General features: G+C 50.2%; 1 protein-coding gene across 2 annotated transcripts in view; it reads left to right on the top strand.

Annotated features, from left to right (window-relative positions):
• Nucleotides 1-2,812: 2,812 nt before the first annotated feature.
• ADA2 (adenosine deaminase 2) overlaps nucleotides 2,813-27,913 on the top strand; it is a 64,784-nt gene continuing 39,683 nt past the window's right edge. For both annotated transcript variants that reach the window (XM_054696577.1, XM_037514618.2), the window contains exon 1: nucleotides 2,813-3,147. The gene's annotated coding sequence lies outside the window, so the exon portion shown is untranslated. The remainder of the gene's footprint in view (nucleotides 3,148-27,913) is intronic.

Below are 27,913 nucleotides of genomic sequence, written 5' to 3'. Positions count from 1 at the left end.
AGTGGATGTGGTTCTAGGGGACAGAGACGGCAGCTCCAGACAGCCTTTCCTGGACGACATTCAGACTCATTCCTGCCGGCGAAGCTGAGATTCAGGTCACCCTCCTCCCTCCAGGCTGGCGCTGACATTTCCATGCCGCTGAGCAGCCTCAGACTTAGCAGACCCAGCGTCTACCTGTAGGTAGCCCTACTCACAGGCAGCTCTGCCCATTGCTAGTTATTACCCACCTTTTCTGTGCCTCAGTTTCCACATCGTGTTCTCAACAGATAATTAATGATTAAGTGAAATGCTGGAGGCCTGAATATCCCCAACAGATAGGAGTGCATTAATTTCAATTTCCCCCTTTCTTAAGTTTCCCTCAAAGAAAAGTGGGGGTGGAGGAAATCAGTGCAGGCAGACTTCCTCACCGGCCCAGAGGCCAAGTGCCCTACCCATTGTCCAGAGTAACCATTACTTGAGTAATGTCAGCTGCTGCTTCCTGACTGCTTGCCTGTTTCTGATATAAGGATGTAGTGGATGATCTCAACCTCCCAAGAGTTTAATATTCTGACTCTGTGCGCTGCGAAGGAAACTGAGGCTCAGGATGATGAAATAGTTAATCCAAAGTCACAAGCCACTCGAGAGCAGTGCTGGATTTTAGACTCTGTTCATCTCTAGACCATGTTCCTTCCCACGCTGCCACCAATGCCCCAGCCCCAGAAATGAGTGAGGCCACCCCATTCCTGTGTTCAACCCCAGAAGGACATTTGGGGCTCTCTTGCTGGGGAGCCCCAGCCCACCATACATGTGATAAGGCGGCTCAGGGTGAAGGTCAGGGGCTGGCTGAAAATGGGAGACAGTCTGGGGCTGTCTTTGACTGTGATGATGTTAGGGACTCTGTAAGTGGTTACTGTGGGTGCGACCTCTTCCCAGGAAAGCGTGAGGCCGGGTGGTGAGACTGGTTAATTGAGATGGAAGCTGAGGGTGGGGGTGGGCAGGCACTTCCAAGCTTTCAGATCCGGTGCTGTTCCCGTAAACAAGTGCAGCCCTCAGCTCCCTGGAGGGCCTGGGGAGCAAATGCGCGCATCTCGGCCTCTTTCCCAGCAGCTGTTCGCTGCAGCCCGCAGCCCTGCCATCTCCAGCAGCCCTTCTCCAGGCTTCCCCAGCCCCCAGCTCAAGCCTCAGGAAGTGGAGCTGCTGAGAATCTCTCCTCCAGCTTCGCCTCCTGCAGAGAGTGTCCTCTGCGAGTGCATTTCCTGGCCTAATTAAGCCGGGTAATGAGTAGCTAAGAGGGAGGGGATAAAAGCCCTAGGCGGCTTAGAGCTGGGACAGTTTATGACAGGGGCGTCTGCAGCTGGTGACACTCAGGAAAGTTATTTCTCATAACCCTGGGAAGTTGCATGCTGTTTCCACAGCAGAGTGAGCCCAAGGTAAGCACCGGGAGGGGAGCATCCTATGGGGCCTGGCTGGAGGGGCCTGGGAGCAGACAAATGGGGTGGTGCTGTGGGTCTGGGGTGGGGCCGTCTGAGCTGCAGTGCAGTCACCAGCACCAGGCTAATGCCCTTGGCTGAGCCCCAGGCTGGGGTGTCCTCGGTGACCAAGTGTGACTCCCCAGGGCTTGGGTTTTATGTTTCATTTGGATGACAGGGCTGTGCACCGTGGGCAGTTTCCGAAGACCACGTCCGGCACAGAGTAAGGAAATCTGAGCTAGACACCATCCTGACTCCCTTGCCGTCCTCCTTTTAGGGTGTCCTGGAAAATACCAGGTGGCCCAGCAGCCAAGAATGGGCTGGGGGAAGGGAAGGCTGACTCCAGGGCTTGCCTTTCCGAGACACGCAGGGCCCAGAGAAGGCTGCTACCATCTCCGATTTCTGGCCCAAGAACTCAGAATCCACCCCAGGGCCACTGCTACACCCTCTGCACCCATTAACTTTTTGCCTTTGCACCTGGGTTTTGTTGTTTTTGTTTTTTTTAAATCACTTTGCACTCCTCCAGCAGTTGGCCAGGACACCGCTGTGTGTGTGGGGAAGAGCGCTGAGTCAGGCCCGGGCACTGGAGGCGGCTGGTCTCTAAGCCAAGTCCCGCACATGGGCGATCACATGACCTCCCAGCCCGCCTTTCCTCCCTGTGCAAGGAGGGGGCTGGCTGTGCATAGTCTCCAACACGTTATGAGTTATGAACCTATGACCTTGACCTTGGGAAAGCCAAAACTGGGTGACATTTCCCAGGCCTCTCAAATGAGGGGACCCAAAGTGCATGTTTGCTCTGAGGACAATTCGTCTCACTGGCCTCTGGAGCAGCGCTGTGGCCTAGGGGTGTGCGTGGTGGTGGTGGGGCTCAGTCCCCACACCCCTGTCATCAATATTTTGATCTATTCTAGTCTGCTAAATAAGACCTATGTGGGGCCGTGTCCTCAGAGCCCCCCTTCTTCCAGAGCCCAGGTCACATTGCTGGGGCTCCCCCCAACTCTCTCCCCTTCACGCTTTCCCCTCTTCTGTCTCATACCCCCATCCATTCTCTTGGCCTCCTGGTTCCTACCCTTCCCACCCCCAATTTTATTGCCATATAATGGACATATGACGATGGCCAAGTTTCAAGTGTACAACACGATGATCTGATAAATGTTTGCAGTGTGAAAGGTTTCTCCCTCTAGGAGAACGGTGAGGTCACAAATAACCTGGTATTTCCCATTTTTCTCTCTTGCTGTAGTTGTCTACTGCGTCGAAGGAGACCGGGTGGCCGGATACCCGAGCAGAGAGGGCACACCTGAGCGGTCTCCACCTGCGAGGACACCTGGCACGCTCAGAATTCCTGGGGGAGGGTCCCCGGTATTCAGAGGAGGGGCGCACAGGCCTGGGGGCTTCTACTCCTGTCCTTGACCCTGCCCACCGGGCTGCGCAGCCCCTGGTGCCTCCGGCCCTGCGGCAGCTGGCCTGGCCAGGGGAGCCCACGCACTGAGTGTGATCCTGGTTAAAAGAGAAAGGGAAAAGGATCCTGTCATTTCCCAGGACACAGAACAGCTGAAACCTGATACTCTTGTCAAGGGAGCCCTTTCACTGAGAGAGGCAGAGAGAAAAGGGGGGGTAAGGGAGAGAAAGAAAAAGAAGGAAGGAAGGTGTGTGAGAGGCCATTCGGATCGGGCGCAGGAAGCCCCGAGCACAGCTGAACGTGAGTACCCGTGTGGCCCCCGCCTCGTCCTCGGCTGGGCACTGATTCTCTGGGAAATGTTCCCCTGGTGTAGAGACGGCAGCAGCTGGTACAGGCCATGGGCCATCCCCCTGCTCCTTGGGAGCCGCTGTCCCTGCTCCAGAAGGCTGAGAGCGCCTCCTCCTCTGCCTGGCCTTTTGTGTGAAGGCCTGGGGAACTCTGCTGAGGAAAATGTGCATGGCCCTTGACTCGAGCAACAAGAAACAGAGCTTTCCTTTCGTGCGGCGTGGTCATTGCCTTTCTGGGTAGATGAGAAAGCAGCCGCTCTCTGGACCCGGTGTACAGCCAGAGAGGCAATGATGCCAACCTGGCTTGGAAAGGGTAAGGGTTGTTCATCTTTGTTCAGCTGCAAAGAGCTGCAGGTGCTTATTAGGCAAAAGCCACAGAAATTTGGGGAGGTGGCTTTGTGACGAGCCCTGTGCTGGGTGTGGTTCTGGGAGACATAGGTGCAGCCTTGGCAGAGCGCCTGCTCTCGAGATCTGCTTTCAGCCCAAACAACCAGGGAGCCATATACAAAGTCAAATAAGGAACCCAAATGTGTGATGGGGCCAGTGAATGGCCCGTAGGTGAATCCTCATGTGCTACGTGGACAAGACTGCTTTGAGCGGAGATAGTCCCCAGGTCACACAGCTCAGAGCTCCCACACTGCTCCAGGCACTGGGCCAAGCTCGGGATGCTGTGTGGTCAAGAGGAACAGTTGCTACCCTAGTGGAGCTGACCCTGGGGCCTGACTTTATTCTCAGCCACACACTTTGTATTTTACAGTTCATTTACTTATCTACTCACCTTATGTACTCAAAAAGAATCCAAGGTGGGTTATGATTAATGGTACCAACCATAAAATCAAAAACCAGATTAAGGGTTGAGGTCTAGGTTGTAAAGGGAGCTGGGGTAAGAGAAGAATTGCACCTGAAAATCTAAGTGCAGGGCAGTGCTGCCACCTTTGAGCCTAAAAATCATCTCTGAGCTGCCTGGTATTTGTGTCAAAAAGGGAAATAGTGGGCCTGAGAAAAAGGAAACATTTCTTGTGCAGGTCCTTTCAGGCTCAATACTCGCACATACTCAGTCTTGTTCAAGTGCATTCAGTTCTGCAGAAGCTCCTGCGCCATGCCCCATCTTACTTATCTCCATCACAGCTCTCTCGGGGCTCTGAGGCTGCCCCTTTTCACTCCACCATCACATCCCTCCTCTCTCTTTGCAGTGCCCAGCACAGGCCTAGTGTAGAGTATCCAATAATTATTGCCGCTAAGCATTTTTTCTTTTTGCATTGAATCATCACTCATGCCAAGCACCGTGTTGTCTTACGTGTACTACCTCATTCAACCCTGACACTGATCCTGTGACCCGGGGGCTGCTATATGCCCACTGGACAGATGAAGAAACTGAGACAGTGTGACTTCCCCATGGGCCCTCAGTGCAGGGTCAGATTTGGGCTTAGGTCAGCCTGACTGTGAAGCCAGAGGCATCTTCTGTATAGGGATTCTTCTTTTCTTTAAATAGATCGAACTATTGGAGGAAAAGCATCTGTCTGTCTCCCACAGTGGCCGCACAGTGCTCACCATATAGCAGAACCTTGAAAGATCTTTTGGCAATGACACTTCATTTTTTTTTAAGATTTATTTATTTTTATACAAGAACCGGGGTACAGGCCAGATGCGCAGGAGGTTGAGAGGATTCACCAGAGACAGAACGGGGAACAGAACAGGCAGACTGATGAAATACACTGCTGAGGGGAGCAGCGGGCGAGGTAGGAGAGGTCTGCTGCGCCATGTGGGATTCTCGCCGGCCGGCTGGGATCGAACCTGCACTGTAGAGGATGCGGACAGCTTCACAGTGCAGGGCTCAACCACCTGCACCACCAGGGAGGCCCGTGGCAATGACATTTCTTAACCAAGATAGGTGGAGAATTATACTGCTGACTTGCAGTGCGGAAGCGTGGAACTCTATATGCCAATTATCCGCATTTGTGGATATGCCACGCCACATTCGTGGCGTTCATAGACCTTAGAGTTCACAGCTGGAAGGGACTCCTGCGCCCCCATTTCACAGCCAAAGAATGGCTTGTGCACGGCCATGCAGCTCAGAGCAAGAGCAAGAACTCCCTGGATCATTTTCCACTTTGAATCATTTTCCCCTTTGATTAAAATATTCACCTCTATTCTGCAAACAAGGTGAGACAAAGGCTCAAAGGTGGGAGCCTCCACCAAGGCTGTGCCCCTGAGGGCGTCCCTGGTGGGTTGTGGCTCTCCCTCACCACCATACAGCAGCTGTTCTGGCTACTCCCCGGGCCTCCCTTATCCACCATATTTCTTGGAATAGCCGCTCATCACCTTCTCCATGAGCACATCACCCTTCTGAGGGGTTGTGAGATTCTCTCCTTTAAGAGAACGTTACTGGCGAATGCCCACTCATCCTTCTTAACATTTACTGACACTGTGCTAGGAGCACAGCCTGGGCTCAGGATCCTAAAAGAAGGGTTATTAGCAATGGTTCTCAAACCTGCAGCCATTTTGCCCCCAAGGGACATTTGCAGCATCTAGAGATGTTTTGATTGTCATAAGTGGGGGAGGGGTGACGCTAGCATCTGGGCTAGAGGCCAGGGATGCAGCTGAAAATCTCAGAATGCACAGGGCAGACCCCCACCATAAGAACTACTTGGCCCAAACTGTCAGAAGTGCTGAGGGTGAGAAACTCTTCCTCCCAGAGGAGCTCCGCCTGTCTCCCCCTGCCCTGTTCAGGAGCGGATCTACTCGTACCTCCTCAGAGCCACTGTGTTTGGCACCCTTTGGTCCTGCCACTTCCACTGTCCACTTTCCATTTGTCTCCCATGGAATTAAAAAAAAGGAAATTTATTGAGCACCAAGTGGGGCCCCCTTAGTGGCAAGCTCGGTATACTCTGTATGTCATTTAACTTCATCTGAAAAACAGTCACATATCTGAGGTAGATAATTATTCCTTTTTTTCCAATGAGAGAGGCTCAGAGAGGTCATTTAACCTGTCCAAGGTCACCCAGCCCTGCCCTATTTCAAACCTGACTCCCTGCTCTCCAGTGCAGCGCCCCTGCTGCTTTCCACAAGAGTGTACACTGTACAGATTTGAAACAGTCAGAAAATGCAAGGTAGGTTTGTTTTCCTCCATGCCAAATCCATCCCCTGCCTACCCTTAAAACAGTAGAGTTCTGAGGAAATGTGGAAGCTTTGGGTTAAAGACAGGCTGGCACGATGTGTTCTTGGTTACAGTGTCTTAAGCTTCTCCCAGCCCAGGTGAGCCAACAGCAACCCAAATTTAAACTCTAAATTGCCAGGAAAGCCTCTGGGGGAATCTCCACCACACAGCTCCCGGCAAGCCCTCCCCTCCCTGGGAGGAGGCACTCTGGGTTCCTCCGGCTCCCCCACCCACTGAGGTCTTCGGTAATGCCTGCCTTTGGCACTGGGGACTTATTAAACAGCACCAACTCAGAGCTTCTGACTACCAAACCCTGAGTCTGTTGTGACAACCTTTATTATGTTCATAAGCGCATGTTCTGTGTGTGCCTGCGCGGCTTGTGTGCGCCCCCAATGCTACTAGAAAGGTGGCCTTTATTCAGGGTCTGAGCTGGGTCTTAGCCTCCTGGCCTCTCTGAGTTGCTTCCTGCTGCCCTCCCGCCCAGGGGTCTGCCTCTCCTGCAGTCGGACGGAGCTGGGCCCCTCGTGGCTTCTGCTCGGATTAACTCCTTCCTTCCTGCTAGCCTGTGAGCGTAAAGGGGCTCTGGGCCAAGTGGCCAGACACTCACTGGCTCCAGGGCTGCGGATGCCATAAACTCGTTTTCCTTGGGGACCCTGGAGCTCAGCGAATTACTTTCAGAAAGCACAACTGTTTTGTTTGAAATAGCTCCGGGAGGAGGGAGAGCCCAAGGCTCTGTCCACATGTTCCTCATTTGCCATTGGTGGGGAGCAGGGGCGCAGGGGGCTGTGCTGGGGGTGTGCTGGGGAGGAAGGCGCAGGAGGGGAGAGAGCCGGCTGCAGCTGCTGCTGCAGGGAAGTTTGGCTTCAGGGAGGAATGGAGAGAGAGTGTGGAAGAAGAAGGGGTGGGACTTGGGGACGGGGCGGTGTCATGGGGGAGGAGGGAGCAGGTGGTGACTTGTTTATCTGCTCAGCTGTTTTGTGTCCAGGAGCCTGAGAGAGAGACAGAAGCAGCTGGGAGGAGAAAAAGGCACACGACTAGGGGCCCTATTGGTCCTTCTGCCTTAGCCACAGGTTCTGAAACCAAAGCAAAATCACTAGAGAGTGATTCATAGGGGTATAGCCTCCCGTCCGCCTCCTCAGAAGGGTTTCTTTTGGGCCCATATGCTAGTTTCTGCTATGCAAACACCCTGGCAATGCCCTCCTTGCCTTGGTGCAACGATAATGATTGGGTATGCATCCCCACTGGGTTAATACCAGCGAGGACTCACGTAAATGTTCCTGGCCCTCAGTCGGGTGTACTCCCACATGTGAATTGGCACAATCCCTGGGGACCAAGCCAGTTAGCTCCTAGCCTGGGTGTCAACCCAAACCAAGGCAAGGCAGTGTTCCTGCTGGAGACAGGACAGCTGCCCCCATCCCTGCTCTGTGCTCCCCGATGCCTCCCTCCTCTTTCGGGCATCCCATTATGAATTTCCCTCTTCAGTTGCCCAAGACCCACACAGTGGTACCTACTGGTTCCCCCTGTCCCCCGAGCTGGTGTCTCATTTGCATGCTAGATTGTTTGGAGGCCAAGCTGGGCTGCAGCTTAATTTGCCCTGATGTCTTTTGACCAGGTTAATAAACACACCACCCCTCTCACACGAGACTCTGGAAAGCAGTTATGCTTTAATTATAGTGCAATTTCAAGGGTTTGCTTGTTTCCCCCACCCCTCTTGGCTTGTTCGCCATCTTATTATTTTCTTCTTGTTGTTTGTTAGTTTAAATGAGAACATTTGCTGGAACTTCCGTCGATGGCTCCTCACTCCTCCCCCAGAGGCGAATCTGATGCCAGAGGACTTTTTCTGCCTCCCTCTCAGGGCACAAAGCCAGGGCATCTCTGTTGACAAAGGGTCTGCCTCTCTGGCACTGGGCCTGGCGGTTGGGGACAGTATAAGAAGTGCAGATGCCTTTTGCTTGGTCTTGGTTGTCGTCAGTGTCAGTGGCCACCCGGCTCCTTTAAGCAGCCAAAAAAAAAAACCAAAAAAAACAAAAACCAAAAAACAACAACTCTGAAAGATCACAAGTCCCAGCTCGCTTGCTCACCGCTCTCTCTGAGCACAAAGCCCCTGGAACTGTGTGGTGCCTGGAGGTGGCTGCGGAAAAGCCAGTAGGAAGATTGAGGAGATTTGGGGCAGGAGGGATGGTGCATCTGTGGGTTGGTTGGTGAGGCAGCAGGACGGTCTCCTGGGAGAGACTGACTGAAGGGAGAGCTGGGAAGGAAGGTCAGAAAGCTTAGCTTTAGTGAGTAACTTCTCTGCCACTCCTAACAAACAAGGTGGTGTGGGACCAGACACTCCCCCTTTGGGGGCCTTCCTATGTAAAATGCTGGATGGCTGCACCGATTCCCAGGTTCTTTCTACTTTACAGATTTTCTTGCTTTTAGAATGTTCATTTCTTTGTTCTTAGCCCATTGCATTCTCCAGAGACCAGATAGCCCAATTAAATCACTCCTTAATGATGGCTGGAAAATACCCAGCTCCAGTGGCTACTTGTTGTCTTGAACCCAGAGTTTCCGGCTGTAGCCCCAGTGAAAACACACATCATGGGAAAGCTCTAGGATTTTCCCTCTTATAGGTCAGGGGTTCCAAGGGCAGGAGGACCAGGATTGCTTGTTGACCATTTTCTTTCCTTTTTTTTTTTTAAAAAAAAGAGTTGCTTATTTATGCACAGAAGAACTGAGGTGTAGGCCAGAGATGCAGGGGGTGAGACAATTCACCAGAGACAGAGTAGGCAGCAGAACAGGTGGATCTACTGAAATACGCTAAGGGAAACAGCGGGGGAGACAGGAGAGTGTGCTGAGCATGCTGGCTGGGGATAGATCTTAGGCTGCAGTGGTGATAGGGTGATAGCTCTGAGACCTAACCACTACACCACCTGGGAGGCCCCTTGTAGAGCATTTTCTGTGCAGATCTTTGTGGACTCAATGGCCCCTCTGTCCACCATCTCAGGGATGTTCTCTGGGCTCCACTTGACATAAGTGAGGTTAGTGTTCTTTGGCTTCAGAGGGATTCCATTTAATGTACCAAAGATTTTTGCGAGCACTTTCTCTGTGACTGACATTGCTCTACCCAGAGGAATACAGAACACGTATGTGACCTAGTCCTGATCCTAGTAGAGTTGGCTGACCTATTGGTGACCCAAAACTTACATATGAAGCTATTAGAGGACATGTCTGTCATGAATTCCCCATTTCTCCCTACAACCTGAAAGAACATGGGAAAAGAAATCATTAAGTTGACTAATCAATTAATGTATTTCAAAGGTGGTGGTAGGATTTCTTCCTTATACAACCCCTCTCCCCCTAATCTGAAAATCATTACTATTTAGTATAATTTGATAGGTTATTTTTTAGGTCAGAGAATGCTAGTACTATTAATTCACATGGGAAATTTTTTGAGCATTTCCAACAAACACCCCCTCCCCCACACACACATACACACCAAATCTATCTAATCATACAAAACAGGAATGTTCTATCAATACTTTGGCATAGTTGGGCCTCCCCGGTGGCGCAGTGGTTGAGCGCTGGGTTGCGAAGCTGTCCGCGGCCTCTGCGGTGCCGGTTCGATCCCCGGCTGCTCCCCGGCCACTGGAGGAGGGTCCCACATGGCGCGCAGACCTCTCCTGCCGCCCGCTGCTCCCCTCAGCAGTGTACTTCGGTCCTTCTGCCTGCTCTGCTCCCCGCTCTGGCTCTGGTGAATTCTCTCACCCTCCCGTGCTTCTGACTGTGCCCAGTGCATGTATAAACAAAAACAAACAAACAAACAAACAAACAAATAAATAAATAAATAAAACATGCCTCTAAAAAAAAAAAAAATACTTTGGCATAGTTGGGGAAACTTGTATTTAAGGTAGTTGGTCATGAAGAATTTATCTTGGGGGCCTACCTGGTGGTGCAAGGGGTTAAGACACAACCTATGAAGCTATCTGCAGCCACTGCACCACGATCCCTGGCCAGGGAGCTAGCCACATGTCCCAACAGACCTTTTCTGTTTCGCCCACTGCTCCCCTCAGCAGTGTATTTCAGTCAGTCTGCCTGTTCTGCTCCCCACTCTGTTTCTGGTGAATCCTCTCACCTCCCCCACATCCCGCACCTCTGGCCTGTACCCCAGTTCTTGTATGCATAAATAAATAAATCTTAAAAAAAATTTATCTTGGCAGACAGTACTTGAAGGGTTTTGTGAACTGAATTTGTAATCATAACAATAATAATGCCAACTATTGTTTATTGAATATCTGCTATGTGGTACCATATTTTCACATGTATTATTTTATTGGATTCTTTAATGAGAGAGGTGCTATTAAAATCTCCATTTTATTTTATTTTATTTTAAAAGATCTTTAATAAAAGAACTTTAATACAATTAATAGAGAGAAGAGAAAGAATAGAGTTGCCAACTAACCACCCCAAATTACCCATCCCCATGTGGGTAAGTGCCCAGCCAAAGAGGGTTGGCCCAAAGTGGGGCAGCTGAGGCCCAAAAGCTGGCTACAAGTCTAAGGCACCTTCTGGTGGGGACCCACAGCAAAGGGGCAGAAAGAACAAGGCAAGTCTGGAAGAAAAAAAGAGCAAAATCAAAATATAAGTCAAGATAAAGTCTGCCATTGTCAGCTTCCTCATGGGTCTCTCAACCATGTCTCTGTCTCTTTGAAGTGTCTCTTTCCATGTCCCCCAAGTCTCTGGTACAAGTCCAAGGCCAACAATCTCCATTTTACATGAGGAAATTTATGCTCAGAAATCAATAAGTTTTGGATAGAGCCAGTATTTGAAACTGCGTCTACTTAAATCCAAGGACAAGACTACATTCTAGAGAAATCTCAAGCCAACTTGACTGATAGGACTGCTTAACCTCTGTGAGGCAAAGGCCTGGATCCCTACTCTCCTACTCCAGCCATTTATACCCTGCTGAGGAAATCCAGTACCCATGATGAGTTCTATAGTTGAATTTCTCAGGATCTCGGTTCCTGGATTCTCTGGTCTGTCGTGCTGTCCCTCTGCCATATAGGGCTGCGGGCTGGGGATCTTGCTGCAGTGGCTGGTGATAGCTTGATAATGCTGTGTCTTTAACCCCTGCGCCACCAGGGGAGGCCCCCAGATGCTGTGTTTTAAACAATTTTCCACCAGCAAAAAGATTATGATTCGCTGAAGGCTCTCATGATGGTTAACATTTTTTAACAATAAAAAATATTTTGCCCCTCTCTGGTGGGGCAAGGGGATGAAGAATTCAATCCCCAGCCAGGGAGCTACCCACATGGTGCAGCAGACCTCTCCTGTCTCACCTGCTGCTCTCCTCAGCAGTGTGTTTCAGTGGATCTGCCTGTTCTGCTCCCCACTCTGTCTCTGGTGAATCCTCTCACCACCTGTACCTCTGGCCTACACCCCAGTTGTTGTATGCATTAAAAAAAAAAAACTTTAAAATAAATAAATAAATGGACCCATTTTAAAATATTTTAATTAAGGTACATATATAGATTTTTGTTTTAGATATAATGTTACCATAGACTGCAGAAGAGTGTCAACATGACTTTTTTTTTTAAAGATTTATTTGTTTATACAAGGACTGGGGTACAGGTCAGAGGTGCGGGGGTGAGAAGATTCACCAGAGACAGAGCAGGGAACAGAACAGGCAGACTGACTGAAATATACTGCCGAGGGGAGCAGCGGGCGAGATGGGAGAGGTCTGCTTAGCTTGTGGGTTTCTCTCTGGCCAGCCAGGGATTGAACTCATACTGCAGAGGCAGCGCTTAACCCTTTGTGCCACCAGGGAGGCCCATCAACATGACTTTTATATGAACTGGGAAACCAAAATATTTGTGCAGCTCTCTTTATTGCGTTATTTACTTTTGTGGTGATCTGAAACTGAACCCACAATATATCTGAGGAATGTCTGTATCAACTATCTAGATCCAACAGTGGTTATTTTACCCTGTTTGCTCACTCTGTCATCTCCTCTGTGGCTACCTATCATTTGTAGATCTCTAAATTGTTTTAAAGTAAATTACATAATGACTTTTCTCCTTCACATGCATCTCCAGAAAGTAAGGATATTATCTTGTAAAAGCAAATCACCCTTGGGCCTCCCCGGTGGCGCAGCGGTTGAGCGCTGGGTTGCAAAGCTGCCCGCAGCCTCTGCAGTGCCGGTTCAATCCCCGGCTGCTCCCCGGCCACCGGAGGAGGGTCCCACATGGCGCGCAGACCTCTCCTGCCACCCGCTGCTCCCCTCAGCAGTGTACTTCGGTCCTTCTGCCTGCTCTGCTCCCTGCTCTGGCTCTGGTGAATTCTCTCACCCTCCTGCGCTTCTGACTGTACCAAGTGCTTGTATAAACAAACAAACAAATAAATAAATAAATAAAACATGCCTCTATTTAAAAAAAAAAAAAAAAAAAGCAAATCACCCTTGTCACACTGAACAAAATGAAAATAATTATCTAATACAATCAATTAACAAAGCTACATTTCTCTATTTGCCTCAAATATCTTTTGAAACTGATTTCTTTAAACTGGGACCCATCAGAGAATCATGCATTGCATTTTGTTAATTCTTTCACATCTATTTTATTATTTTTTTTAAGATTTATTTATTTATGTATACAAGGACTGGGATACAGGTCCGAGGTGTGGGGGGTGAGAGGATTCACCAGAGACAGAGTGGGGAACAGAACAGGCGGATCCATTGACATACACTGCTGAGGGGAGCAGCGGGCGAGACAGGAGAGGTCTGCTGCGCCATGTGGGTTTCTCCCTGGCCGGCTGGGAATCAAACTTGTGTTGCAGAGGCTGCCGGGAGCTTCATAGGTTGTGTTTCTACCCCTTGCGCCACCAGGGAGGCCCTCACATCTATTTTAATCCAGAACAATCCCTTTTCTTTTGGTAATTACTTTGACTTTTAAAGAAATAGATCAGAGCCTCCGTGGTGGCAGAGGGGTTAAAATCTCTGCCATCCCAAACTATTGCCAGCCACTGCAGCATGAGTTTGATTCCCGGCCAGGGAGCTGACCCACATGGCGCAGCAGACCTCTCCTGTTTTGCCTGCTGCCCCCCTCAGCAATGTGTTTCAGTAGATCCACATTTTCTGCTCCCCACTCTGTCTCTGGTGAATCCTCTCACCAGCACCCCCACACCTCTGTCCTGTATCCAGTTTTTGTATGCATAAATAAGTAAAAGTAAATCTTAAAAAAAGGAAATATATTAGTTATATCATATAATATTCTCTATTGTCAATTTGTCTAACTATTTCCCTATCATGTTATTTAAGTTGATCCTCTATTTATATAGTTTTTATAAATTAAATATTCTTCTACAAGATCTGATTAGATGCTGATTAAAACTCTGAACAGGGGGCCTCCCCGGTGGCACAGCAGTTGAGTGCTGCAGCCTCTGCAGCGCTGGTTTGATCCCTGGCCGCCGGGCGAGGGTCCCACGTGGTGTGCAGACCTCTCCTGCCACCCGCTGCTCCCCTCAGCAGTGTGCTTTGGTCCTTCTGCCTGTTCTACTCTCTGCTCTGACTCTGGTGAATTCTCTCACCCTTCCGCGCCTCTGACTGTACCCAGTGCTTGCATAAATAAATAAATAAATCTTTAAAAAAAAAACAAAACTCTGAACAGGGACCTCCCTGGTGGCACAAAGAGTTAAGATGCAACCTATGAAGCAATTCTAGCCACTGCAGCAAGAGTTCGAATCCCCGCCAGGGAGCAATCCACATGGCGCAGCAGACCTCTCCTGTCTCGCCCCCTGCTCCCCTCAGCAGTGTGTTTCAGTCAATCTGCCTGTTCTGTTCCGCTCTGTCTCTTGTGAATCCTCTCACCCCTCGCTCCTCTGACCTGTACCCCCGTTCTTGTATGCATAAAAAAATAAATCTTTAAATAAAATAAAATAAAACTCTGAACAGCACACATCCTGGGTGCCTCTGGTTCTGTCTTGATAATGGAGGCTGTTTTCAGGAGGTTGGTTTCAGGGTGGAGGAAGGCAGGAAGGAGACAGAATGTGTAAGGGGAGGAACCCAGCCATCCCTCGGCAGGTCACTGACAGATCTTGGACTGCGTTCCAAGGCAGAAGTTCTCCCTTCACCAGCTGGGGGTCTCATGAGGGCGTGGGGCACTCGGGCTTAGCATTCTGGTACAAGAGCCCCACTGCAGAAAGCAGTTGTCCAGAGAGTGGTGAATTGAAACTTTCCCCAGCTTTATTCAGAAATAACTGACAAGACATCACTAAGTTTAAGGCTACAGCAGGACTCACGATTAGAATGTAAGACTCTAGGCTGGATGCTTTTGGTTTCATGTAACAGAAAGCATAAATAGAAGTGATCTAAACAATGTGAGCATGACTTTTCTCACATAACAAAGCTCAGAAGGTGATATTGGGATGAGTTGGCAGCTCCACAACATCAGGTTCTGTTTCATTTCCCCCATGACCCTCTTGGCTTTGCCCTCATGCTCACAAGAAGGCCACTGTAGCACCAAGTATTATGTCGTGTTGTGTCAATGAACAGACAACAAAAGGGGAAATCTGCTCCAGAGATTTCTTTTTCTTTTTTTTTTTAAAGATTTATTTTATTTATTTATTTATTTATACAAGCACTGGGTACAGTCAGAAGCGCGGGAGGGTGAGAGAATTCACCAGAACCAGAGTGGGGAACAGAACAGGCAGACTGATGAGGTACGCTGCTGAGGGGAGCAGCGGGCAGCAGGAGAGGTCTGCGCGCCATGTTGCACCCTTGCCCGGCAGCCGGGGATTGAAGTGGCGCTGCAGAGGCTGCGGGCAGCTTCTCAACCCAGCACTCAACCCCTGCGCCACCGGGGAGGCCCTGCTCCAGAGATTTCTTTGCCCCTCTTGCCCCCTACCCCTACCCGTCAATGTGTGTGTCATCGGATGTCTGACTAAAGCAGGTCATATGAGTGCTCCTAAACCAATCGCTGTCAAAGAGGCCTGGGGTCCCCAGTGTGTTCAGATCAATCACAGTTCACTCCTTAGAGTTGACTCTACCTTCCCTGAAAATATTGTCACTCTGAACAAAAGAGGACCAAAGGAGGAATTTATTGAACAGCCGGCAATGTCTACCTTAGTAACAAAAGAGTCATCCTCTCATCAGTGCAGACAAGCCCTTCCTGAGAAACACGTCTGCCTTGAGCCCAGCAAAAGCAAACCAAACAGCAAGATCAGAGCAACACCATCTTTGTGTGCGGGGAGAGGTGGATTCTAAAGAGACAGCTCGGAAAGAAAGAAACCCTGAGCTTTCCTTTGCCACATCAGGTATGAACACTAATTACAAAGCTTCAAAACCAGACCCGTGGCTTTGTTTTCAGAGAAGGTTGCACAAGTCAAAAGAGCAGCCCCTTTTTGGTTAGGACCAAAAATTAACGCTGTAACAACAAAGCAGTCACAACTGCTCTGCCATCTGCCCAGAGCCCAGGAACCAGGTGTCTGGGGCTGTAGGGCAAACATTTGGGACTGTGGTTCTGGGGCCCCCTCGTTGATTTCATGAGGAACTGGAGAGCACATGTTTGTCTGAAAGGGACAGCTACTAATTTTGCCTAATTGGACCCTGAAGCAGAGTTCAATTTTGCCCAATCTTCTGATTTTTCAAGAGGAGTTAACATTTTCATGGGAGATGGTCTCATTTTATAGCTAGCAAATAAAAAATATATTTTAAATAGGGTGGACCCAACACAATATCTGTGGGTCATACTTTGACCTGGGGTGACTGGGCATGAGGGATGTTATTGGGGTAATGAAAATGTTCCAAAAGGTACTCATGCTAATGGCTGTCTGACTTAACTTGGCATTGAGCTGTACACTTGAAATGGATGGAGTTACTTCTATGTGAGCTGTGTCTCCATAATAAAGTATAAGACAATGTGGCCTCCTGCAGCCAGTGGACTAGAATATTATTCCAAGGTCTTTCCACTCTGGTTTTGGTTCTGTAAAGGCACCACCTCTGCTGATAATTGAGAATTGACAAAATCAGTTTATGGGGGAGTGAAACCCAATGGTGATATGTGGGCCAGTGAGTTACAGGCCCCAATTACCAGCCATGTGACCTCAAGCAGGTTGACTCATTAGCCTCTCAGGCTCAGTTTCCTCATCTCTCCAGTCATGATAAGAATATGATAAAAAGGGCCTCCCTGGTGGTGCAAGGGGTTAAGACGCAACCTATGAAGCTGTCCACAGCCTCTGCAGCATGAGTTCAATCCCCCGACTGGCCAGAGAGCAACCCACATGGCACGGCAGACCTCTCCTGATTCGCCAGCTGCTCCCCTCAGCGGTGTACTTCAGTCCTTCTGCCTGTTCTGTTCCCCGCTCTGTCTCTGGTGAATCCTCTCACCCGCCCCCCCCCACAACTCTGGCCTGCACCCCAGTTCTTATATGCATAAATAAATAAAATAAATCTTTTAGAAAAAAGACTATTTGTCAATGAAAGTGAATTCTAATTTACTTGGTTCAGACAGGTCTTTTTTTTTTTTTTAAATTTAATTATTTATACAAGAACCTGGGTACAGGCCAGATGTGCGGGAGGGTGAGAGGATTCACCAGAGACAGAGTGGGGAACAGAACAGGTAGACTGACGAAATATACTGCTGACGGGAGCAGTGGGCGAGACAGGAGAGGTCTGCTGCTCCATGTGGGACCCTCGCTGGCCGGTTGGGATCGAACCCACGCTGCAGAGGCTGCAGACAGCTTCACGGCGCTGCGCTCAACCGCCTGCGCCACCAGGGAGGCCCCAGACAGTTCTTAAAGACATCCCCAGCACAGCACCTGGAATGGAGGCACTTGGGCCATCCCTGGGCCTGGCTCGCTGCCCTTTGGGCTCATCTGCATGGGTGGGAGTGAGACCCCATTCAGGGAGCCCCCAGCACTCCTGAGAAACCTAGGATGAAGCCCCAAGTCATACAGGCAGCAACACAGAACTGGGGGTGAAAACCTGGCGCCTTTCAGAGAAGTGTGGGGGTGAGAAGTAGGAGAGCCTGCCTGCACGCCCAGGCTCACCCGTTCACCTCAGTTCTCTGTCTCTCTTGTCTTTCTCCTCTTTCTCCTTTCTTCCCTCCCTGCCTGCATCCTGTCAACTGATGCCCTGTGCAGCTAATAAGTGGTCAGCACCTCCTGAACAACAGGGTGCCTGTAGAGGGCAGCCGGGAGGTCCCAGTGTGGTGGGGATGGGGTGTAGGTGCCAACTCCTTTGCCCTGCCCCGTTGAAATTGCCGTCAGGTGTGTGTGCTGAGGTGGGGGGAGGGAGGCCCCCTCTCATCCGCCCTCAGGGCAGAACGCCAGCAGAGAGAGCTTTCAGTTCACCTCTGATGTTAGGTGGCGGGTGGGTCCCCGGGAGCAGAGCAAGACCGGAGTGTCTCGTGATTTTGGAAACTTGAAATGAAACTCCGGAGCTCCTGAGTTGTCCGTGTGATGGAGACTTTCTGCCCAGCGATGACTGTTTTGAACAGAAAAATCCGTAGCGTGAACACGCCGGGGCTAATGAAGGCTTCAGTCTGGGTGATTTAGCTGTTGTGGACCCACCGCCTCATCGATCTTCCTCACTCTGAATTCCCAGAGCAATTGAAGTCTGTAGCGTGCAATTGAGCACTCGGCTATATATCGCCTGGTGCCGTTCCCGCTGTTCTTGGAGTCTGTCTTGCCTCCCCAGCAAGAATTACAAGCTTCCTCAGGACTGGAATCGAGCAGGGGTGACACTTCTGTGGCCCCTGCCACTCAATAACTGCTCTCGATCCGATCTGACGGGGCCTGCCGTGCCTACGCCCGGCTTAGCTTTTCCGGCTTCACCTTCACAGGGCTTGGTGCTCGATAATGAGACACTCAATACGTGGTTTCTACATGAAAGAGGGAGTTTTTTTCTTCTATTAACAAAGGCCAAGACAGACCTTTCTGAGAATGTGCTGGGGGGATTGGAGGGCTTCACTTTCAACTTCATCTGTGGGTTCTAATAAATCCCTGCCTGCTCCTCCAGTCACCTCCTTTCTGAGGCAGTGTTAGGGGCTGGGGTGCACTGGGGTGCACCCCCCAGTGCATGTAGTGAGGCTCTTATCTCCAGGACCTCAGAATGTGACTGTGTTTGAAGATGGGGCCTTTAAAGAAGTAGTCGAATTCAAATGAGGCTGCTTGGGAGGACCCCGTCCAATCTGACTGATGTCCCTGTAAGAAGAGAAAATTTGGGCAAGGGCACCAGGAGTGCACTTGCAGAGGAGAGGCCGCGTGAGGACATGAGGTGGCCATGGCTGAGCCTTGAGAAAGGCTTCAGAAGGGACCACGGCTTGGGCCTCCCTGGTGGTGCAAGGGGTTAAGACGCAGCACTATAAAGCCATCTGCAGCCACTGCAACATGAGTTCGAACCCCAGCTGGCCAGGGAGCAACCCACATGGCGCAGCAGACCTCTCCTGTCTTGCCCGCTGCTCCCCTCAGCAGTGTATTTCAGTCAGTCTGCCTGTTCTGCTCCCTACTCTCTCTGGTGAATCCTCTCTCCCCCCACGCCTCTGGCCTGTACCCCAGTTCTTATATGCATAAATAAGTAAATCTTAAAAAAAAAAATAAAAGAAACCACTGCTTGACATTTTGGTCCCAGCCTCTTAGCTTCCAGAACACTGAGAAATGAAATGTCTTTTGTTTAAACCATCCGGTCTGAGGTATTTGTTGTGTCAGCCCGAGCAGACTAAAACAGATAGAGAAGTTGAGACCCCCTGAGAGGGGAAGTATCTTTATCCAGATTGAGTGCCGGAGCTTTCTGGAAATCCCCCAGTGTCATGCATCCGCGCTTGTGGGAATTCCCAAAAGAGCTCTTGTCCAGCTCTGTCTTGGGTGTGCTCCTTCTGGTGCTCCCCACAAGCAAGCACAAGAGTCTCTGTCTTCATCCAGAACCTTCCCCCATCCAGTGCCTCCAGGTCCTTTCCCACACTCACACACTGCCCCCACTTTGGCGCACACACCAGGTGAAATGTGTCGCCTTGCTCTGCATTGTGGTTAAGGTGACTCCTAAGAATGTGCTCCTGGGGTCAGTTTCCTTTGCACAGGCAGACTGCAGGTACCAGGCAATCTTGGCTGTTTATACATTGGGTAGGTCAGGGCAGGAGGAGAGGCAGACAGAGGCCAAGGTCCCAGGCATCAGCCAAGAAGTTGCATCTGGGGTTGGGCATATGGGGACGCGAGTCTAAACGATTCATAGGGAAAGACAGACAAGAGGTAAGTGGGCAGAAGACCAAAAGGCAACTCATGGGAGGAGGCCTGGTCGGGCCATTTGGACAATTGCCTGTTTGTTTAAGAGATTCACAGAGAGGCCTGGGCCTCAGGGCCAGGGGGTGGCTGACTGCCCCCAGCAATTTAACCCCCAGAGATCTTTCTTGTCTGTGAGACTCTGTTCTTTGCTTCTCTCCTACAGGCCCCTAGAAAACCTCTCTTCTCCCCTGGGTTCCTGTCCCCCAAGGTCATCTGTGTCTCCTGCTCTGCCCAGCCACACAGCATCTGAACTGAACATGCGAACTCCTTTCAGGTTTAAAAAAACATTTTGCAGGAGATCTCGTCCTAAGACCTCCCGCCTCTGTCTGTGCAGGCGTCCCTCAGTAAACCTGCCCTTTCTAAACCCAGCTCTTGGTCTGCCTGTGTCTGTGCAGCCATCTCTTTTCCAAATAAACCTTCCCTTTTAAAATGCAAAAACAAACAAACATGCAAACATTTTGCAGCTAATAATTGCAGATACTTCTTGCCTTATTTGTAACCTGGGGTGGTGTTTTCTGGATAGACCTTTCACTGACATACAACAGTGCCTTAGAGGATAGTATGGACTGCACACCAAACAGTGCCCACACTCTTGTGTGCCCCGCGGAGAGATGGGGCCTGTGTCTGTAGTGTTCACCCACTGTGAAAGGGCAGCGTGCCACTTCCCTTTAGCACCTGCCAGGTGCACCTAATCTTAGCAGCGCACGCCCCAGCTGCCGTGCTTCTCCCACACTGCAAATTCACCTAGAGACCTTGAGACATAGTGGCCACTTGAAGATCTGTTGGGACAAAGCTAGGGCCTCCTCATCATCTGAAATATCTCTGCTCACCCTGTCACTCATCCTAGACTTTTATTTTTTTTAAGATTTATTTATTTATGCATACAAGAACTGGGGTGCAGGCGAGAGGTACAGGGAAGGTACAGGGAAGGTACAGGTACAGTCCTCTCTGGTGAGAGGACTCACCAGAGACAGAGTAGGAAACAGAACAGGTGGATCTACTGAAATACACTGCGGAGGGGAGCAGCGGGGCGAGACAGGAGAGGTCTGCTGCGTCATGTGGGTCAGCTCCCTGGCTGGGGATCAAACTCATGCTGCTGTGGCTGCCATTGCTTCATGGTGCTGCGTCTTAACCCCTTGCACCACCAGGGGGTAAGGAAGACGGTGCTGTGAGGCCTGAGACAGGTACTGGCCGCCAATTCGAGTGGGCATCAGAGCCAACTGGAACTTGATAAAACACAACTGCTGGGCACCACCCCGAGTTCTAGTCTGCTCCTATAGTCACTCACATAGTTGGCTGGAGTCAGTTCCTTGAGGGTGTGGGACTGAGGTCCCTGTTTCCTCACTGACCATCATCTGGGGGATGGTCTTTGCTATCAGGGTTCCCTTCTTTCCTGCAAATGTGGCCCCTCCAGTCACAGCAGCTCGAGTCCCTCGCACACTCCAAATCTCTCTGCCTCCTGCTGACTCTCTCTGACTCTAGCTAGAGAAAGCTCTCTGCTCGGAAGGGCTCTTGTGATCAGGTTGGACCCACCCAGATAATCCAGGAGAGTCCCCCATTTTAAGGTCTGTGACCTTGATGACATCTGCAAAATTCCCTCTGCTGTGTAACACAGCACAGTCATGTGGGTCACAGACCAGGGCATGGGCATCTATTTGGAGACGTTCTCCCTGCCACAAATAAATAATACGGTTGTAAAAAAATCAGAATAGCATAAAAATATTTATAGCAAAAGTCTGACTCCCTCTCCTTGTCCTTTCCACCTCCCAGCTTTTCACTTTAATTCGCTTCTTGTGTATTCCCTCAGGGTTGCTTTTTGCAGACATAGTCGTGAATGTGTCTTCTCCTTTCTGCTCCCTACTTACGCTGAAGGTGCTGTTATGTACCTTGTTGCTGTTTTTTGTTAAAGATTTATTTGTTTATGCACACAGGAACTGGGGTATAGGCCAGAGGTGCGGATGGGGAGAAAATTCACCAGAGACAGAGTGGGGAGCAGAACAGGCAGACTGACTGAAATACACTGCTGAGGGGAGCAGCAGGCGAGACAGGAGAGGTCTGCCGCGCCATGTGGGTAGCTCCCTGGCTGGCTGGGGATCTAACTTGTGCTGCAGAGGCTGCGCCACAGAGGATAGCTTCACAGTGCTGTGCTTAACCCCTTGCGCCACCAGGGAGGCCCCTCGATTTGTTTTTTTTAACTTAAAGGTAGTTTGGAGATATTTTTTCATATAGTGTATAAAAGACATTCTTCATCTATTTTGGGGAAGCATAGTACCCCATAAGTGAATACACTAATTTGCTTAACCGCCCTTTCCAACATTTTGCCTCTCTATTGGCGACCAACTTCACACAAACATCGTTTCTTGGGCCTCCCCGGTGGCGCAGCAGTTGAGCGCTGGGTTGCAAAGCTGCCCGCAGCCTCTGCAGCGCCGGTTCGATCCCCGGCTGCTCCCCGGCCACTGGAGGAGGGTCCCACATGGCGCGCAGACCTCTCCTGCTGCCCGCTGCTCCCCTCAGCAGTGTACTTCGGTCCTTCTGCCTGCTCTGCTCCCCGCTCTGGCTCTGGTGAATTCTCTCACCCTCCCGCACTTCTGACTGTACCCAGTGCATGTATAAATAAATAAATAAATAAATAAATAAACAAACAAACAAACAAACAAATAAATAAATAAATAGAAATCTTAAAAAAAACACAAACAAAAAAAACCCGAAAACATCGTTTCTTGCCTGGGACTACTGATTTTTGTTCAATTCTAATGCTGCTAAGCTTCGCCACAAATTGGTGTGGTGACATTCTCTTCAGGGGAGCTGATCTGCGGGCAGTTTCCTGGGAGCCCAGGAAGTGGGGGCTTTGACTTGACTTTGTAAACCTGAATCTCTGCTGGACCTGGAGGGTCTCAGCTCCTCAGCTTCTCTGCAGGGGCTCCCAGCACCCCATCCTTCCACTGGGTCACCAGACTGCACACCTCTAGGGGGTGCCATTTAACCTCAAGTTGATGTCAATGACACCCCAGAAATGGTGAACCCTTACCCTGTCCCCAACCCACTCTGCCCTGTCCTGATAGCCTGATTAGAAAGAATTCCCACTTCGGGTCCTCAATTATTAGTTCTTTCTGACCTTGGATTTGGTATTTATGTTCTCCCCCAAAGAGGTCCCCTCCTTTGACACTTCTGGAGGTTCCTGGGAAGCTGGGCAGCCCCTTCTGTCATATTTCCTCTGAGTTTCTTCAGCTGTCTGGAGAAGACATAAGCTGATTCTTCTTCACCTAAGTTGCAAACAACAAACTTTGGGCATTCAAGGCACACTCCACTGGCCTCTTATCTTCAACCAATTTCCTGTCTACCCCTCCCCCCACGCTCCTGAGCAGAAATCTCTGCCCCTTCTGATTTGGTTCTGCAGGGGCCTCAACTTTCAGCTTCATTATGAAACAGAAATGACTAGAGTCACCCAAACAGTCCCTCAGGTGACCTGCCCTGTTGTTTTCTTCAGAATATCTGGTGACTCTCCCCTCCTACCCTAAAACTGTCACCACTGCAGGTGTCTCCCAGGTGGAAGTGACCCACCCTCAGTGTCAGCAGGCATCGGTGCCAGTGCTGGAGGGAGGAAGGTAGCTCCCCAAGCCAGGATCAGGTGATGGGGTAGGGGTGGGGGTAGGGGTAGTGGCTGAGAACCAAAGATGGGGTCTGGTTCTCTGGGATGATCAGAAAATGACAAGTAGTGAGAAGACTGCATATTGGCTTAAAATCCCTTGACATAAACCTCCTTATATTCTCTCAGTGTACCCCATGGGGCAGGGCTTCTAGATGCTTCCACATGCACTGTAACCTCTCAACATCCAATAACATTCTTTACTCACTTTCCTCTGCTGCCACCTCCACTCCATCTTTTTTTTTTTTTTTTTTTTTTTGCTTCCTTAAGATTTTGCCTGTTTGCGAGTGTCTAGAATGTTTTTCTCCCTCTGGTTAACATCGACCCATTCTTCAGATCTCATATTAAATGAATTTTCTGGGAAACATCCTGTATCCTGCTTTGGGTGGGGTCTTCCTTTAGGCTGTCCTTATCCCTCTGTTTCTTGAATATACTTATTTTCATCTATAGAATTCATCCATCATTTATTAACGTGGTTTCTCATTGTAGATTGCAAAGTTCATGAGAACAGGGACCACTCCCATGGCATTATCAGGCAGGTAGCAGTTCTCAGTAAATATTAGTGAATGAATGAATGAATGAATGAATGAGTACCAGGGAAACAGAGGCAAAGCATCGCACGTTCCGTCAGCAGTGAGCAGTTAATAAATGCCAAAACTGGGAGTATCAAATTCAGCTCAACAGTCCCTGCAATCAGGAACTCCACAGTCGGGCCCACTCTCGGGAAGGAATGCTGATGTGAGAGCTAGCGCGCAGGCAAAGAGGATGCCCAGGACCCCAAGACAGAGCACTCCCCACTTGTGTTGAGTTTCTGCCTTTGGTTTCAGAGCGAGTATGTCCCTGTGCTAGTTTTGTCCCGGATGGCCTGTTGCTCTTCTGTTGGTCTTCCTTGTGACCCTTAATTACTACACCCAGGAACCCAGTCCTTCCTCCTCCAAGTTGACTGGTCCCTAGAACTTTTGATCAACTCTCCCTGGATCGTGACCCCCTTTTAGTCTTTTTCTCCTCTGCCCTGGTGAGTTTTATCATGCATGGAGCCCACCCAGGCAGCCTCCTTCCTTCCAGCTAGAGTCAGCTCATTCTCCCCCTCCCCGACAATTACTGCATTTAAAGATTCATTATTTTCATTTGCATATAAAAAGTAATCCTTGTGGTCCTGAGGCAACCTGTTTCTTGTATTACAACTTTAAAAATATTTAAGACCCCAGCATTTACATTTAAACTCAGACCCCACCAGGTTCCTAGTTTGGAGGTGGAGTCACCCCAAATCTTGTCTTTTGTGTTGGGGATAAAGAAATGTTGCCTCCGAGGCTGCTCTGGCATATCTGAAGAATCAGCCAGGGGCAAACTGTTGTTCTTGGTTAGTTGGGGTGGTGAGAGGCGGGATATCTAAGTATGCACACCTCCAAGCCCTGACCTGGAGCCCCCAGGGACACATCTGATTAAGGTATTTTGGAAATGTTAGGGAGTCTTTGGGGTTGGTCTTAAAAAGCAAGTCATCCTTGCGCAGGTATACCCTAAACCCTTTGGGGATTGCTTTGCAGACAGAGAGGCCCATCTCCACCACTTAAACTGGTCTCTGGGGTGACTGAGTCTTAGCGGAACTGACCACAGATTGTTTTCCTTCTGTGCACCTCAGTTTCTCTCTAGAAAATGGAGCTGGAATATATTAAATGGAGCGCATTTTCACTAGCATTTGGAGAGGGAAGCGGGAAAGAGGGGCTGAAGACAGATACCCACAGCACATTAGGGCAGTCCCTGGCCTCTGCTTAGGGGGAGCTGCGGTCCCTGGTGCTGTCCCTTCCACTTCTGTGCCCTGGGGCACAGGATCCAGGCTGTGTCTCCTAAAGTGCAGCTCCAGGGGCCTCCCTGGTTGTGCAAGGGGTTGTCTCAGCACTGTGATGCTATCAGCAGCCACTGCAGCATGTTCGATTCCTGGCCAGGGAGCTACCCACATGGTGCAGCAGACCTCCCCTGTCTGGCCCATTGCTCCCCTCAGCAGTGTATTTCAATAGATCTGCCTCTTCTGTTCCTCACTCTGTCTCTGGTGAATCCTCTCACCCCCTCCCATCTGGCCTACACCCTACCTGGTTCTTGTATGCATAAATAAAAAATAAATAAATCTTTTAAATAAATAAAGTGCAGTCCCACATGGAGGTATGGTGTGGAGAGAAACATGGTGTGGTGGTTAGAGCTCAGGGATTCTTGGAGATGGCAGAGAAAATTTGATTCTATTTGAGGGAAGAGGATGGCGCCATGGGAGACAGGAGAGGGAGGCGTCTCTCTCTTTTCTCCAGTACATCACCCATCAGTTACCTTTTAAATATGCCTCAAAATAAACATGAACATTTGGAACTCTATTGGGCTTGCTCTGCTAACCTCCATCGCAGTCAGCTATCACTGGGGAAGAGAGGTGTCTGGGTTCAGTGTGGCTGGCTGTGGAGCAGCCAGGCCAGGCCTCAGGCCATCAAGTCACAGGCACAGGGACTCTGACTTACCCGGTCTGGAGTGAGGCCTGGATTTCAGCAGTTTGTAGTTATCCAGGTGACTAGTGCGCAGGCTGAGGACATGAGGGCCAGGGGCTGCACTCAGAGGGCTTTGCTGCATGAAGCCTTGACCAAAGTGTCCTTGGAAAACATGTGGCCTGAGGAATGTAGTGGCGAATGGGAAATCATGGGGGAGGGCAGCCAGACGTGTCCAGTAAGATAGCAGAGCACGTAGATGCATGCGTGTGCGCACATGCATGGGGGGTGAAAGGGGTGGTCAGCTTGTTTGTTTGGGAGAACAACAATGGAAGTACTTCTGGAGGGGACACACACACACACACACACACACACACACACACACACCGTGGCCTCTCTGCTCTCCTCAGTGAAGGGGGTTGATCTCCTGTGTAGCTCTTGCTGCAGAACTCCTGCTCTTTACAAACGGTCCTTTCTGAGCTGATTTATTTTGCACACACCTGTTTTCTCTCCCCTCGGAAGCTTTACAAAGAAGGACAGGTGTAGTGTGGCCTGGTTCGGCCACTTACTGTGAGCCCTGGATGGAGTTGATCACTTCTCAGAGCATCAGTTCCCCCATCTGTCGGGTGGAGATGAACCGCTGGCAGCCCCCCAGCGTGACTGCGCGAGATGTCCGTGCCGTGTGGGGCTGTCTGTAAGACCCAACTGGCGGCAGTTCTCGCTGCTGTTTTTACCTCATCCCACCTCTTGGTAGCTGCAGAACTGACTGGTTATTGAACCCCTGGGGTCCTCAGATTCCACAACCTGCTCAGCAGGAACAGTAAGGGCCCTTCACAGAATGGGAAGGTGGGGAAAGGCCAGAAACAATAGAGGCTCCCCCTTCTGGTCTCAGATGCCTTTCTATAGTCCTCCCCATCTGCCTGTCGGCCCCCCAAGACGTCTCTCCTCCTGCGCAGACTCCTCCCCTGATCCTTCTGAGTAGTCATAGATTGGAGGCTCTGGATGGAGCTCTTGGCGTGGGAGAGGAGGCAGGGAGAACAGGGAGAAGAACATTCCCTTCAGGGACAAAGCAGCTGCCTAAGTCAGGGAACAAAGACCTCTCCGGGCAGTTCTGGGTCCACAGCTCCCGGTGTTCCTGCCACTGAGGGAGCCTGAGAAGTCAGGAAAACTAAGCAGCTTCTTTCTCTCTCTCATTCACACACTGGAGGTGGTTAGAAAGTGCCAGACATGGTGCCTGGCAAGTAAGGTCGTCTCTCCCACTGAAGAAGACGTACCCTCAAGGCAGAAACACACACCCCTGGACCATTCAATATGGTGTGTTATGGGTTAAAGTCCGTGACTGAGCAAGAGAGGGTCCCTGGCCAGCACTTTACCTGGCGTTCGTCCTGGGGACAGGGAGGGTCAATGAAGCCAAGCAGTTAGGAGTCAGCCAGGTGCAAGGGGGGACGGAAATACCTCCAGGCTCAGCGAATCCATGACCTGTACAGAGGCCCACAGACTAACCTGGTTTATTTGTGTAACAGTGAAGAGTTTGATCTAACTGGGGATTGTGGGGGACCATGGGGGAACGTTGGGAGTGTTTTTTATTTTTTAAAAAGATTTATTTATTTATACATACAAGAACTGGGGTGTAAGCCAGAGGTGCAGGGGCTGAGAGGATTCACCAGAGACAGAGCGGGGAGCAGAACAGGGAGACTGACTAAAGTACACTGCTGAGGGGAGCAGCGGGCAAGACAGGAGAGGTCTGCTGCGCCATGTGGGTCACCTCCCTGGCTGGGGATCAAACTTGTGCTGCAGTGGCTGCCGATAGCTTCATAGTGCTGAGACTTAATCCCTTCAGCCATGGGAGGCCCTTTGGAAGTGTTTTTTTACAAGCAATGATATGATTTTCTTTACTAAATTCTCTTCTCCAGAGAGGAGGAACTCTTAGAAGAACCTGTGCTTTCCAGGTTAGACAAAATTAATTCCTTGGCATATATGGTACCCAGTCGCAGATGTTTAGGTTTCAAAGACAGCTGACCTTTTTCCTCCCCAGCTGCCAGAGGAGGCTCTTCTCAAGAATAACACAGCAACCACCAGCTCAGGAAGTGCAGACAATCTTACTGTTTGCCCCACCAACAGATGGTAATGCAAGTCCTTCACCCCAGCCAGGCTAGAGTCTCCATGTCTGCAAGGGAGAAAATGCTGACCAAAATGTGCCCAG

The sequence above is a fragment of the Talpa occidentalis genome, unplaced genomic scaffold (assembly GCF_014898055.3).
Source record: "Talpa occidentalis isolate TD23 unplaced genomic scaffold, MPIMG_talOcc4v2.1 talOcc4.16, whole genome shotgun sequence".
In the NCBI taxonomy this organism is placed as follows: Eukaryota; Metazoa; Chordata; class Mammalia; order Eulipotyphla; family Talpidae; genus Talpa; species Talpa occidentalis.
This window is presented reverse-complemented; position numbering and strand designations above follow the sequence as displayed.